Genomic DNA, 7,493 nt, shown 5'->3' on the forward strand with positions numbered 1-7,493 from the left:
CCCTTATCCATAGCAGAAACTTGTCCTCAATGTCATACTGATCCAATTTGTACAGCAGTCTTCGATTTGCAACAATATCAAAAGCTTTCCCGAAATCTAAGTATATTATATCAAAATTATTTTTTTGCACCAGTTCCTTTTTGACCACATCATAGTATTCAAACAAATTGGTCAGACAATATTTTCCCTTAACAAACCCATGCTGTGTCTGAACTATATCATCTTATCCAGATGATTTTGCATTGCTTCTTTAACCAGTGACTCCTTTATTTTCCCCGGAACATAAGTTAAACTAACAGGTCTGTAATTACTCCTGTCACCCTTTGATCCCCCCTTTGTGAATTGGGGATACATTTGCACATTTCCAGTCTGTGGGAACCTCCCCAGAATCCAAGGATTCTGGATTATGGCTCCCATCATTATGGCTAAGGGTTTCCTTTCCTTTGCTGTCTTAGATTCCAACCACCCCATGTGCTTCCTTATGTTTAACTTCTACAATTTCTCTTCCGCTTTCCTCATGGTTATAACAAAATCATTTAGCACCCTGTTAGTTTGATAAACTTCTGGCCTCCACTTCCCTACAGAATTCCTCATGTGTGAATGTGGATATAAAATACTCATTCAGTTTGTCTGCTACCTGAGCAAGACCATCAACAGTCGAACCATTGATATCAAGTGGACCAATCTGATTCATACCCTCTCTGCTAGAGTGTACATAAGTAAATGTCTTTGCTGTTTTTATTTGCATCCTTTGCCAAAGAATACTCGTAATCTGCCTTCGCTTGCCTCACGTCCTTTGTTGGAGGTTGGATCTGGTAGGAAATTTTGGATTCTAAACAGCACAGTGAAAGTACGTTATAACGAGAGCTAAGAAAATCAGAAAAAAATGTTCATTATGACAAATTCTTCTTTTACTGTACTTCATAATCAGCCATTTTCAATCCACTGCAGGATGAAGGCCTCTCCAGCAACTTTCCTGTTCCTTCTGTTTTGTGCAATGGACATCCATTTACTACCTACAAACTCGAATTTCATCTGTGCATCTCCGTCGTTGTCTTCCAGGTTTTCTTCTAGCTCCTCTTGGGTACCATTCTGTTATTTTCTTAGTCCATCTGTCATCATGCCTTCGAGCTATTTGTCCTGCCCAAAACCATTTTAGTTCTTTAGTTTTGATAAGAATGTCCTTTACTTGAGTTTGCTGCCTAATCCATGTGTTTCTCTTCTTATCTAACAGTCCGATTCCCAATATAATTCGTTCCATTCTTCGCTGTGTAGTTCTCAGCTTCTCTTCCATTCTTTTGGTGAGTGTCTAAGTTTCACTCCCATAAGTCATGGTGGGTAGTACACATTGGTTCTTTATTTTATGTTTCAGACAAATTAGGATATTGCTTCTCAGTATGTGACTATATTTTCTGAATGCTATCCATCCAAAATTTATTCTTCCCTTGACTTTCAGCCATTTATCATTATTACGGCTAATAACTTGTCCCAGATAAGTATATGACTCCACCTTTTCAATTACTGCTCCTTCAATCATTATTTCCCTTTCTGTGGTATACTTGTTCATCATTACTTTTGTTTTAGCCATATTCATCTTTAGTCCAAAATCCTTACTAACTGATTAAGATTTTCCTCCAATTCTTTGGGATCGTGGCTTATGATCACAATGTCATCTGCAAATCGTAAATGGTTAGGTACTCTCCGTTCCATTGACTCCTTTCTGCGACCAATCTAATCTTCAGAAAGCTTCCTCAAGGGCAGCTGTAAACAACTTCGGAGATATTGTGTCTCCTTGTCGAACTCCTTTCTCAATTTTAAATTTCTTACTGTCTTTGTCTAGTCTAATAAAGGAGGTAGCGTTCTTATATATTTTCTTCAAAATCATAATATATGGGGTATCTATGCCTTTTCTTTCCAGTGCCCGAAACATTGCCTTATGCTGTATGGAGTCAAATGCCTTTTCATAATCCACAAATGCCAGGCATAATGGTGTTTTATATTCATTTGCTTTCTCCATTAGCTGTGATATTACGTGAAGGTGATCCACAGTTGAGAATCTTGTCCTAAAGCCAGCTTGCTCTTTTGGTTGATCCTCATCAAGTACCCTTTCTAATCTATAAATAATGACCCTTTTGAACAACTTGTAGATGTAGGATAACAAGCTAATTGGTCTATAATTTCCAATTTCTGATTTATCTCCTTTCTTATGCAGCAAAACTACGATTGCATTATTTCACTCCTTAGGCGCCACGCCTTTTCTAATGAATTTTGTGAAGATTCTTGCCAGTTTCTGTTAGGAAGAAGTAATTCAGAATTGTTCATGTTTTTGATGCCACCTTTATTTTCAATCTTCTATGAATACAACTGTGTAAAATCTAAACGTAAAGCGGTATATAAGCATGGCCATGACATTAATATAAACAAAAGAAAAAAATTACAGGTTAAAAGTTGCATAAATGCTAAGTAAACAAGAAATGGAGAAAATCTGTTTTATATAATAAAAACTCCATCCATTATAATAATAAACTACGACATGTTGCAATAAAACCAATGGCGAACCTACCATACCGCCAAGTCAGCTACAGCAGCAGGCTTGATTATTCCTCAGCTACAGGGATTAATATTGTTACTCTGGAATTACTGCTACCTATATGCAATAACTTGCATTCAGTATTAGTAGTGGCACATCATGAAAGAAAGCAAGCTTATGAAACATCAGTCAAAAAGCCACCTATATCACCTGTCCATCCCCTCCAATAAATTGTCTAGTACTGTACTTCCTTGAATTTATTCAAACCATCCACAACAACAGATGTAGGTTTGTTTCAACAATCAACCACCCTCTGGTTGAAGGCAAAAACCACCGCACATCTATCCTGCAACCATCCTCAATTGGAATTTATGCTCTGTCATGTGAGTAGTCTGAACAAGAGGAAGAATGCCATCAACAATGTGCTTGCTCAATCCATTAAACGCTTTAAACACCTCAATCAGATCACCTTGCAGGTGCCTAGTCTCCATACACGTCAATTTGCTGAATGAAGCCTTTCTTCATAAGATCACCCTTTCGTTCCAGTCACCAATCTCGTGTCCTCTGCATGCGTTCCAGCAAATCTACATTCTTCCTAAAATGAGGCCTCCAGACCTGTATGCAGCCTATTGCTTTTTACAATGGGATAATCAACTCCCTGTCCCTGCTAGCAAATTTCCTGTATTTTATTGAACAAACCCCATAACCTATCATGACAGCCTGTCTGCACTGCTCAAAGATCTTCATATCTGACTGCACAATTACCCCGAGTGTAGTACCACACACTTTTTACGTTAATCTGGAATTATTGCTACGCATATGCAGTATCCTGCATTTTCTCAATGTTAAACTTAAACTGCCAATTCTCAGCCTGATTTTTCTAGATCTTGTTGCAGTAGCTCACCTTGATTACTGTCATTAACCCCACTGCCAACCATTGCATTATTTTCAAACTTAGATATTAAGCCAGATATACCTTCATCAACATCATTAATATAGAAAACAAAAATGGGCCCAGCACTGAACTCTGGCAGACTCTACCAATAACATTAATCTATGAAGAGCAGTGTCCATTAACAACCACTCTCTGTGTTCTCCCACTCAACCATCCCTTTATCCAGAGCAGTAACTTGCTCTTAATGCCACACTGCTCAAATTTGTAATTTTTTACTGGATGGACCCGGTAATGGATGGGGTAAACGATTCACTGAGGTCCACTCATCAGCTAAAAACAAGCAGGAGACTATTCATCACGAAAGACTTGAAAATTCATATTGAAAGACCTTTTTCAAGTCTTTCAAAAACCAGAAAGTATACGCTATTCACCTAAAAAAATCAGAGGTATAGGGCATATATCCTCCAACTACAGCCCTGGATTTAAGTAATTGTCAAAGCGGCCATTATGGAATGACCACTTTGACAATAACCAAGTATTGCATGGAAGTATTTTACTATAAATCCAAAGGCAAAAACTGTTTGCATATGTAATTTATGTGATACCACCCTATCAAGGATTGGTAAAACGGCCAAAAAGTTTACAACCACAAATATGATGAATCATCTCAAAAAGTTCCATCCAGAAGAAATTTCAAAAGAAACATATGCTGAATGTTCAGGAAGTAGCAGCTCCATTGAACCTCCTGCTAAAGTGCAAACGACTATAGAAGCAGTATTAACAAAGAAGAAGCTTTGGGACATTAATGACCACAAGGCCAAAGAGATCCATTATTTAATTGGAGAAATGACAGCTGTTGACCTTCAACCATATTCTGCAACACGTGACATTGGATTCCAAAGGCTATTAAAAAATTTGCGCAAATTACAATATTCCAAACAGAAAATATTTCACTGATAAAATCATTCCAGATATATTTCAGAAGGTAAAAACAAAACTTCGAACATCCCTTGAAAAATCCGCCAATATTTCTTTAACCACTGATATTTGAACAGCTACTACAAATATTTCTCCATTTATGTGTATTACAGACCACCCACTAGCTTTCAAATGAGTTTGAACAACACAGGGCTGTCCTAAGAATTTTTCCATTTTCAGGCTCTCATATACAAAGATACAGATCAGTGAAAAGTTGAACAATGTGATAGAATAATATAAGATCTCAAAAAGCAGTCTTCCTCACACTGCGAGATTCTGGAGCAAATATGGTGGCTGGTGTCACTGGCAGTGGTTTACAGTCACAATCATGTTTCTTACACACATTACAACTTTAAATAAATGATTCAATGTTTGTCCAGCAGGCTGTAAGGACTGTTGTTACTATTAACTGGAATATTATAAAATACTTCAGTCGAGAATGACCTTTAAGCTGAATTTAGATTCCTGTAGGTTTTGTCTTGGCAGTAAGTGTTCGGGTAGATTTTGAGATCTCTAAACAGTTCCAGAGTATTAGCAGGGAACAGTCGCCTTAATCCCTCTGTGTTATGGAGAGCACTATGAAGACTATGGGCTAGTTGAGTTTTTCAGAGTTTTAGTAGAATACTGATCGATTTGGGCCAAAATAAGAAATAATAATTGCTAATTTCCACTGGTTCAATTTTACTGAAATTTGGGAAAGCTCGACAAATCGTTCTAACGGAGCGAAATATAAAATTTCATGAAAATCCATCTGCAAGGAGTCGAGTTATTACATGCGGACGGACGGACAAAGAAATAATTTCCAGATTTCTATTAGTTCGAGTTTAATTAAATTTGGGCTGGCTCGACAAGACTTCTTAAAAGAGCCACATATATTTCATGGAATTATTCATGTCGAGTTATTACACGCGGACGAAAAATATTAATTGCTGGATTTCTATTGGGCATGTTTTAATGAAAATTGGAATGGCTCGACAAATCATTCTAAAAGAGCCAAATATCAAACAAAATTTTATATTTGATATTTTACCGCATGTTATCGCATAACGCAGAGTTGTAGGCCTAGCGTAGCCGAGTGGTTATGAGCGTGAGTGCGGTAACACGCGCTCTTTGAGCTGACCGGAGTTCAAGCCCGTGACTGCTAAATACGATTAAAGTTTGTATTCATGATTTACTGTAAACTCTTGTGTCGTGCTGGAGTTTTTTTTTTTTTGTTTTTGTTACATGCGGACGTACATACGGACATGTTGAAGCTAACAGGTGCTTTACATATATTTTTTACATTTATGGCTAACGCTAAAGTGGTAGGGACAATGTGTTTTCATTCTTCAAATTTAAACAATTCTTACCTCATTCGAAGAAAGATTCGAACTCATTAAAAACATATTTTGATTCTTTACTAAAGATTTACCAGGTTTACGCAATTAAAATCCGGAATACGCAATTAAAATGAAATATTCATAAATAACACTACAACACGTGCTGTACTGTATGATTATTTTCAGTGTAAGGTTTTCTGATTATTAAATTAATTTCGAAATACCGAAACCAAAATGGCGCGTGTCGTACCATAAATGTACGAGTGACGTAATCATCGTATAGTGCACATGCACCCAGGCCCTGAGTTTAGGCGAAAGGAAAATTACATAAAAATAAATAATAATTTTTCATGTTTATCTGGTTGTCAACAAGTGTACCTCAGGGCGGTACACTATCTGCTCTGCTGTTCCCTTCTTTAAACCTCTCCACTAATTCAGTATAACCTCCCACAATTCCATTCGCAGGTGATTCGGGATTTGTTCTACCTCGCATTCTGTGCAAGAAGTTATGGCAAATAAGATCTTGTTAACTCAATGTTTAGATACTATCTTTCTTTTGGCCTCGCTCTAAATCATCAAAAAGACCATTCATCTCCAAAATAGCCAAATACTGACATGAATCCATGACTTTCTCATGGTTGAGAGAAAGTCGCAGATCGGCCATGTTTCTATACTCTTAACATAAAACTAGTATTATAATAAGCTTATCTTTTTAATCTTCTCATGCAATGAATCCCCAACTCTCTTTTCTTCTGGCGTTTCTGTCATACTCTCAATGAAAGAGCGCGACTGTAGACCGGGACACGGATTATAAAACTTCAAGGGATGCAGTATTTGTGCCTTCCAATGTGGCTAACGTATTCGAAGAACTCTGCAACTTCAAAAAAGAACCTCGGAATCTTCATAATATTCCTTTTCGGTGAGCTTCTGGTCGGGGATGATTATAATATCTGCCTCCTCTTCCTTGGTGAAAGAAAGACCTTCCATTCAACACTCACCAAACAAAAATTGATTAAACTAACTTTAGATGAAATAATGAAAGTGTCGAAAAACATTATAAACTCAACAATTGGTGAAACATTCTTTGTTGCGTAACAAAGAATGCGTATTTACATTATCATCAAGGTCTCTCTCTCTCTCTCTCTCTCTCTCTCTCTCTCTCTCTCTCTCTCTCCTCTCAAAAAAAAAAAAAAAAAAAGTGATGAAACATTTCAGGCTCGTTCAATTTTTTTTTTTTTTTTTTTCGTTTTCTGTGATTAATAACAGTGAAGAGTAAATACAGTTATCTCCTTTTTCAATTAATTACTAAGATTATAAATTTATAGAACACAATAAAGCTCTATAGTTTTACGTTCTCTAAACTTAGCCATTCAGTTTAATTACAACCGCATAATATTTATTACTCTTCTCCCATATATTTTTAAGTCTCTTTTTTTTCTCTCTATATATACGTGCTTTTCACAAGCGATACCACATTCACAAGCCTTACAATAAGAGTATAAAATTTCGTGAAAATCCACATATTGGGAGTTGAGCTGTTATTTGCAGACAGACAGACAGACGGATATTGCGAAGACAATAGGCATATATATATGCCCATTGCCTATACATATGTATAATGTATTAATAATAGAGGTAGCAGAGAAAGACCACAGCAATATAAAGAAAGATATTTAGAAAGAAATTAAAATGGATTATGGGCGAGGGGTACTGCTAAAAATAGCAGAAAGAACCCAACGACCATGATGCGATGTAGTAGTAGTAATAGTAG

The sequence above is a fragment of the Mastigoproctus giganteus genome, chromosome 10 (assembly GCF_048544385.1).
Source record: "Mastigoproctus giganteus isolate SK-2022 chromosome 10, ASM4854438v1, whole genome shotgun sequence".
Taxonomy (NCBI): Eukaryota; Metazoa; Arthropoda; class Arachnida; order Uropygi; family Thelyphonidae; genus Mastigoproctus; species Mastigoproctus giganteus.